Source organism: Lithobates pipiens, unplaced genomic scaffold, assembly GCF_037356315.1.
Source record: "Lithobates pipiens isolate NorthernLeopardFrog02 unplaced genomic scaffold, aLitPip1_a1.2 Scaffold_8, whole genome shotgun sequence".
In the NCBI taxonomy this organism is placed as follows: Eukaryota; Metazoa; Chordata; class Amphibia; order Anura; family Ranidae; genus Lithobates; species Lithobates pipiens.
The window spans coordinates 581609000-581617950 of record NW_027507903.1 but is presented as its reverse complement, the minus strand read 5'-3'; the positions used below and the strand labels follow the sequence as shown (position 1 = coordinate 581617950).

The 8951-nt window shown below is 45.6% G+C and overlaps 1 long non-coding RNA gene across 1 annotated transcript in view; it reads right to left on the bottom strand.

Annotated features, from left to right (window-relative positions):
• Positions 1 to 626: 626 nt before the first annotated feature.
• LOC143961117 (uncharacterized) overlaps positions 627 to 8951 on the bottom strand; it is a 31843-nt gene continuing 23518 nt past the window's right edge. The window contains exon 5 of the long non-coding RNA XR_013270414.1: positions 627 to 925. This is a non-coding gene — a long non-coding RNA (uncharacterized LOC143961117). The remainder of the gene's footprint in view (positions 926 to 8951) is intronic.

Below are 8951 nucleotides of genomic sequence, written 5' to 3'. Positions count from 1 at the left end.
AATTAAAAATTTTGGTTGTCCCCAGAAAAGTAATAGAGGGGAAATCTTTCAATGGGGATGCTAGTTCTGGTCACCAGGGGGTCCCCAAGGAATTCCCTTCATTTTCAGGGATTTTATTTCACTTCCTGTTTGGCTATGGGGCAGGAAGTGAATGAAAATCTCCCCAATGGCACACAGATGGCAAAATAAACTGATGGGGTAATAACCCTCCTTTACTCTATCCAAAATTAAAAAAATTTAAAAAGTTTTGCCTTCACGTCTACTATAACATTAGTATAGCCCATGCTTTATTACGTACTTTACTATAGTTCTGGGGGCCATAATAAGCAAATTTGTTTTAGAAAGAATCTTCCAAAGGAATGAATGTTGTGCAATGTGATTGGTATGATAGACAAACATGGCAGGGTTCCACCTAAATAAGTGATAATCTCCCGTAATTCTAGACTTCTGATCGATCCGTTGGGTAAAGGGGCAATTATTGAGCAATAACAAGTGATAATCTCCCGTAATTCTAGACTTCTAATCGATCCGTTGGGTAAAGGGGCAATTATCGAGCAATAACAAGTGATAACTTACAAACACAATCATTTTTATAACAAAATTGATTGAAACTCGTACTCCACGTGTGTGATACATAAAAATATGCTTTAATGACTGTGCGACAAGCAAGAGTGTAACAGATGTACAAATTTCAGCACACTCATTTTATTCAAATTAAACTGTTTCATTACATAAGCTTTTCTACACACAGCTATGGGCTAGCAGAGATTATCCACACCTCTTCATCACAAGAGCTACAAACCGCAATCCTTCTCGTCTGAGCCGTCCTCACAGTCTGGATCATCATCGCATTTCCATGACAAGGGTAAACATAGATTCTTGCTCCCACCACACCTGAACTGGCCAGTGCTGCAACCTACCAATCCTGAGAAGAGACCCATATAGTATATAAGAAGGTGACTAACGATTATTCTGAATTAACTGCTAGGCCCCTGTCACACAGACATTCTGATCGGGTCCACCTGTCAGCTTTTCAGGTGCTCCCAATCGGAACCTCCATTCTTCTCTATGGAGCGGCTGGTGTAAAAACAGACATGTGTCCATCTACACCCACCTACATCCAATCCGATCCGCCAAAAAGAGTCTAGCGGATCGGATCGCAGCCGGGTGTAAACGGATAGGCGATCCGTTTAGATCCGGTTGCCCATGGAGGAGAGCGGTCTGTGTCTCTGTCCGCTCTGCATGAATGGAGTGGACACGGACCTGTCATCTGTCTGCTCAGCGGGGATCAGTGGAGAGATCTCCCGCGCTGAGCAAGCAGGTCACAGCCGCAGATCACAGCTGCATACTAGCTCAGTATGCCTTTGCCTTATGCCCCATACGCACAGTCAGACATTCCAACCACAAAATCGTCAGATTTTTTTCCCACGGATTTTGGCCGAAACTTGTGTTGCATGCATACAGTTGGACAAAGTTGTCAGAAAATCCGATCGTTCGGAACGAGGTGACGTAAACGTCGTACAACGTGATTACGTAGAGGCCAGTAGCCAATAGCTTTCGTCTACAATTTTTTTCTGAGCATGCATGGTACTTTGTGCGTCGGAATTCTCTACACACGATCGGAAAAAGTCAGATCGGATTTTGTTGTCTGAAAATTTTAGATCCCGCTCTCAAACTTTTTCCATGGAAATTCCGACAGAAAAAAATCCAATAGAGCCCACACACAATCAGATTTGCCGATAACATAATCCGATCTGACTTTTTCCGTCGGAAATTCCAACCGTGTGTATGGGGCATTACAGGTTTTTTTTTTTTTTCTGTGCGGGTATACAACCGCTTTAACTGCAGCGCAGGTGTATTGAGCTCAGAAGCTGCAAGACTCCTGTTTGCATGGAGTTTGTATTTTCACAACAAAGACAGCAGTGTCTGAATCCCTATGTTATGTCATAGAGGAAGCAGCTGACCTTCATAGAAATAGATTTGTAACAGTCACATTTTCAGAAAACGTGGACTCGTATGGAGGGGTCTATGGGAGAACTATAAAATGAACCCCCATTTAGTCCGGCCTTTTCCAACCTTTTAAAGCTAGAAAAAAACCTAGAAATAACAGCTCTTAAAGTGGTTGTAAACCCATATAAAAAAAAAAAAAAACCTGCACGACAAAAGGCATAATAAGCTAGTATGCACAACATACCAACTCATTATGAGATACTTACCTTAAATCAAAGCTGTTGTAGCAGTCCCCGCACACCACTTTGACTGGCAACATGTCTCCCGGAGTTACTTCCGGGTTTGCGGGCTCCAGTGCTGTGATTGGCCAGACCCGCGATGACGTCACTCCCGCACTTGCATTCGGGAGCCGCCGGTCGCAGCACAGGCACTTTAGAAATGGCACAATTCAAGCCGTTTCTTCAGTGTGCATGCTGCAAGCATATATGTTAAATATCTTCTCAACCTGCAGACGATACTAAGCTAAGCAGGGCAATAACTTCTCCGCAGGATGTGAAAACCTTGCAAAAAGATCTGAACAAATTAATGGGGTGGGCAACTATATGGCAAATGAGGTTCAATGTAGAAAAATAAAATAATGCATTTGGGTGTCAAAAATATGAATGCAATCTATACACTGGGGGGATAAACTCTGGGGGAATCTAGGATGGAAAAGGACCTGGGGGCCCTAGAAGATATTAGGCTCAGCAATGGCATGCAATGCCAAGCTTCTGATAACAAAGCAAACAAAATATTGGCATGCATTAAAAAGGGGATTAGATCCAGAGATAAAAAAATAATTCTCCCACTCTACAAGACTCTGGTCCGGCCTCACCTGGAGTATGCTGTCCAGTTCTGGGCACCAGTCCTCAGGAAGGATGTACTGGAAATGGAGCGACTACAAAGAAGGGCAACAAAGCTAATCAAGGGTCTGGAGGATATTAGTTATGAGGAAAGATTACAAGCACTGACCTTATTCTCTCTGGAGAAGAGATGCTTGAGAGGGGATATGATTTCAATTTATAAATGCCATACTGGTGACCCCACAATAGGGATAAAACTTTTTTTTTTTTTTGCGGAAGGGAGTTTAACAAGACTCGTGGCCAATCATTAAATTAGAAGAAGATGGCGCATGCGCGGCCGCTCGCTGGATGGCTGCCTAGTCTGCGAGCTCCGCACCGTCCCGGCCTAACATCTCCCACGGCGCCGCTCTAAGCTCCGAGCCCCGACCGCGAACGGCACGAGCGGACGGAGGATACACCCGGGCATCCCGGGATGGCAGGAGGGACAGCAAGGAGAGACCTATCCCGTGCTTTGAACACGGGACCGAAACCCGCGGCCTACACCAAAATGGCGCCAGACGCCGCCGCACGAGGAGACATCCTGGAGGAGGAGGACTCCATAGCCGACCCACCGCTGCGCTCGACAGGGCCCCCGGGCCCCGACGTGAGTACAATCTCCACAGCCTGCTTATCCCCCTCCTCCACAGAATCCCTTATAAGCAGGGTCCTGGATGAAATGCCGCTCTCTCCCATGGAGGACATTGCAGCCAGCCCAGGAGGCACTTTGGCCTATATGCCAGGCTCTCATCCCTCTCCTCAGGACTTTTCGTCCATGGTCACACTATTTGGCACCATGCTAGCCAGGGGTCTCTCACAAAACGCTACACAAATCACCTCAGCCATTCAAGCTGAACTACAGCACTTAGGTAACAGAATAGAAACGATTGAACAAAAAGCAGACCAAACAATCTCCAGAGTAAATCAAAACACTGCGCAAGTACAGGACTTGCAGGACCAACTTGAAACAGCGTTCTCCAAAATTGACGACCTCGAGAACCGCTCGAGGAGGTATAATTTCCGCATCAGAGGAGTTCCCGAATCATTCCAGGACTCGGCCCTAGTCGTCCAAACATTCATTAAGGAACTTATCCCGGACATCCCTGACCATCGCCTTGAAATGGATCGAGCTCACAGGGCTTTACAAGCCCCGCGCCAAGATGGACTCCCAAGAGACATCATTGTTAAACCTCACTTTTACAAAGTTAAGGAGGAGGTTATGCAACGGTCAAGGGGTGGGGGTCCCCTTATGTTCCAGGGGCACCCCATACAAATCTTTGCAGATCTATCGCCCTTCACAATCCAAAAGAGGAGATCACTGAAACCGCTCCTTCTAGCACTTTCCCAAAAATCGATCGCTTACAGGTGGTCCTTCCCATTTCGTCTCTCATTCTCCTACAATTCTAAATCCTACGGCTTCTCCTCGTTTCAAGAGGGTGAAAAACTTTTACTCCAACTTGGTCTAGTCTCTAGGGACCCCGACCCATCTCCGACAAGCACAACCCCAGTGGCTTCCTCCAAAAGACCACCACCATCAAGTCCTATCGCACCTGCATGGCAGAAGCGCTTGTCCAAGAAGTCTAAGGATTCCAAGCCACCGTCATGACTCCCTCTAACCTGGGGTCGATCCGGGCCCGCAGCACTTCTTTTGATCCGGTCGGATCCTCTGATGAACATTGGGTCTTTCTGACTCATTTGATTTTTTCCTCATTTTATTGACACGCAGAACTTACAACAACTGCCAATTGTCTCTGACTCTTTTTTTCTTTTTTTTTTTTTTTTTTTTTTTTTTTTTCTTTTTTTTGTTTTTAGTGTCCTGTTATCCACTAAGCTATACTGGTTATTGATGTCAAATTTTTTTTTTTTTTTTTTTTTTTTTTCTCTTAAGGTTACCCTAACCCCGCTTGTATTGTATTGAAGTTTCTTAATTACAGCTGGGTAGAGCCACCCCCAGGTTCTATGCGGGCGGATGGCGGTAATATTTTTCTTCATACTGGTTTTTTTTTTTTTTTTTTTTTTTGGGGTTTGCTGCAAGCTCTATCGCTAGAGGTATTCCCCCGATCCCCCGGATTCCTAAACCCTCCTGACCCTATCTAGGGGCGGGGGGATGGGGGGTGGGGGAGCACATATTCTCTGTTCTTTGAAAAATCTAGTTGGGGGCTACACCCCTTAGCAACTGTTTTAGGCCGTGGGAGTAGGCCGGGACGGCTGTCCTGCCCCTCCACACCTTCCAGCCCGAGGGGGGAATCTTTGTGGTTCCTCCTACGGTGGGGAGGCCTTGTGCCCCTTCCTTTTTTTTTTTGGAAGGAGCACTCATTCGTGTTTGATTGGGTATGGGTGGGATGAGGTGTGGGAATGGGTTCTCACACCTCTTCTTGGGATTTTTGCATATCTGTATAATGTTACTGTTAACGGATATTTCTTTTCCTTTTCTATTTCTCCTAGCAGGTCCATCTTTCTTCTTCTTCACCGCTGACCCTCCCTTCCTATCTCCCATCCGAAGGTCATCTTATCATACATTCCTTCAAGATTTGGCGGCTTCAGTCCTTATAATATCAGGTAGGTCCCACTCTCTCCCAGTAGATACCTCCCATCTGATCCATGCCAGTGCATAACATCATACCTTCGCCCCTTTCCATAGTGTCTCATAATGTCCAGGGTTTTAACTCCCCTGTTAAAAGAAGGAAACTTTTCAAACTGTACCACTCACAAAACTTTTCAGTCCTCTTGCTTCAGGAGACCCACTTCCCCAAATCCTTTCAGCCTTCATTCCTACACCAACAATTTCCCCAGTTTTACCTCTCTAATGCCGAAAACAAGACAAAGGGGGTTGCTATCTGCTTCTCTAAAAACCTAAATTTTTCTATGTCCCAAATTCTCACTGACCCCTTAGGTAGATTTCTCCTTGTAAAAGGCACCATAGATGGGTCACTTTACACTTTTGTCTCGTACTACGCGCCCAATAAAGGCCAAGACAAATTTTTCATTTCTCTCTTGACTACAATCTCCCCACATCTGGAGGGGGTTGTCGTCCTGGGTGGGGATTCCAACATTACCTTTGACGTTTCCCTAAATAAATCTGGTTCTGGTCCCTCGAGACCAAAGCAACCGTCCAAACAGAGTACTAGAATAGCTAAGCTCCTCTTTGACTCAGGTCTTGTGGATATTTGGAGAGAACTCAACCCCCGGACCAAGGACCACACCCACTACTCGGCCCCACAAAAATCCTACGCCAGGATAGATCATATTTTTCTTCGCAGTACTAATGTGTCGTTAGCTACAAAGTCCAAAATCAGAGATTCCCCTATTTCAGACCATTCCATGGTTACACTTTATCTCCGCAATTCTTCTACAGCAAACAAGGAATTTAAGTGGCGTCTCAATGAGTCTCTGCTTAGTCACCCGGCACACTGCTCCATGCTTGAAAGGGAATTGAATGAATACTTTATAGCTAACGATACTGCAGAAATTTCCCCTGCAACGTTGTGGGCTGCCCATAAGGCGGTAATGAGGGGCAAAATTATGCAATTTTCATCCCAATTGAAGAAGGCACATAGAGCTGAAATAACCAAACTCTCCAATGACTTTCAAGCGGCCTGTAAACGTAACAAGCGAGAACGTACACAATCTTCCCGGGAAGACTTGGAATCTTCCAGGATCAGGCTCAACTTGGCCCTCACCACCGAAGCTGAAAAACATCTTCGCTGGTCTGGAGCCAGGTTTTATATGCATAAGGATAAAATAGGCTCCAAATTAGCCACCAAATTGTCTCCCAAATCACGACTTATGGCCTTCCCCAAAATAAAGCTACCAACCGGCACCCTGACACAAAATCCACAGAGCATTCTAGAATGCTTCCAAGATTTCTACGCCTCTCTATATAAAGATGACAAACCCAGATCTCCCCCAAATATTGAGGAGTTCCTAAATTCCATTCCCCTGCCTAAACTCTCCGGAGCTCATGCGGAGCTACTAGATTTACCTATTACGGAGTCGGAGGTCCTGGAGACTATACGCAAGCTCAAATTAGGTTCTGCCCCTGGCCCTGATGGCTTCTCAGCTGGCTACTACAAAAAATTTTCCAATATCTTAGCGCCTTACTTAGCTAGATTTTTCAATTCTCTTAGTCATGGTACTCCCCTGGATAAAGCCTCCAACCTGGCATACATTTCGGTCATTCCGAAACCCGGAAAGGACCCGTCTTTAGTAAGCAATTATCGCCCGATCTCTTTGATCAATAATGATCTCAAGCTTTTAACAAAAATAATGGCTAACCGTTTATCATCTTTTATTGCTCAGTATGTTCACAGGGACCAGGCAGGCTTTATCCCGGGGAGACAAGGCCCGGACCAAATCAGACGAGCTATTGATATAGTGTCTCTCCTTAACTCTCAATGGGATGGAGGACCCAAGCAAGAGGGGTTCCTCCTTTCCGTTGACTTACAAAAAGCATTTGACACGGTCACCTGGCCCTATATCTTTGCGGTCCTTGGGAGGTGGGGCATGGGTCCCAATTTTATAGGCACTATGAAGTCACTCTACTCTACTCCCAATGCCCAAGTACGTCTGCAGGGCAGGTACTCGGACACGTTCACTATTGAGAAAGGCACTAGACAGGGGTGTCCGTTATCCCCCCTGATTTTTGCTATAGCCATTGAGTCCCTAGCCATAGCCATACGCACAAACCCAGACATAAGAGGAGTTTCCTGTGGTGCTCAGGAACATAAATGTGCCCTCTTTGCTGACGACCTTCTCCTCTTCATCACATCACCCCTTATCTCTACTCCCAACATCCTTAAACTCTTGGAGCAATTTAGTAGAGCCTCTGGTCTTAAAGTCAACGTAGCTAAATCTGCAGCTCTAAACATATCTGTTTCTCCAAACCTTCTCATAAACCTCCAAAATCACTTCCCGTTCACCTGGAACTCATCAGCTATTCCCTACCTAGGAATAAACCTGACTTCTAGTTATGATAAACTATTTTCCAGTAACTTCCCCCCCATGTTCAAAAAACTAGAAGCCGACATGGCGACATGGTCAAAATATGATCTATCCTGGATGGGCCGTGTAAATTCTATTAAAATGACTCTATTGCCCCGCTTACTTTATCTTTTCCGCTCTCTGCCAATTCCTATCAGGAAAGCCCAAATCATGCGCTTCCAATCCTCCATCCTGAAATTTATTTGGGGTTCCAAGGGTAGGAGATGTTCCAAAGACATTCTCTATAGACTCAAGTCCCAAGGAGGCCTAGCTTTGCCCAATATCTGGTGGTACTACCAAGCTGCGCAGATAGCCCAAATATCAACAGTACACTCTCAAAACCCCAAACCAGATTGGCTTCTCTTGGAAAGGATGGCGACACCCAACCACACAATTGACTACCTACTATGGTCTGAACCGCGTTTGCGGCCAGCGATATTGGCCCCCACCCTCTCTCACTCTATGTCATTGTGGGATAGGCTCCGAATGCACTCAGCCCTAGTCTCCCCCATGCGGCCACTTGCCCATATCTTTAATAACCCAGAATTTCCGCCCGGACAAAATATTACAGCATTCAGGTGGTGGGTAGACAAAGGCTTGTATAGGATCGGACATTTCCTGCATACTACAGGACCTCTCACACTGGCGTACTGTGTGAGCAAATTAGAAATGCCCCCCACTGAGCGTTATAGACTGTTACAAATTTCTCACTTCCTTCGATCCAAATGGCCTCTAAACTCTACACCCCCTCTACCGACCCCTTATGAAATATGGTGTGGCAACATGCTGGATCAGAGGGGGGGTATCTCCATCATTTACAACTCACTTGCCAAGAATACCACCAAGCCATTATATGCCCGACTTTGGGAACAAGATCTGGCAGTAGAGTGGGACCTACCCAAATGGTATTCTCAATTTCACAGATCATTCAAAAATATTATGAATATTTCTCTAATGGAAGCTAGTATTAAACTCATGGTACGCTGGTATCTCGTACCGACCACACTGGCTAAGATTTTCCCGGACGCTTCCCCTTTATGTTTTAGGGGTTGCGGGCTTACTGGCTCCCTATTTCATATATGGTGGACCTGCCCCAGGATACGGAAATTCTGGAACAATTTTTTCCATCTGTTGAGGAAAATT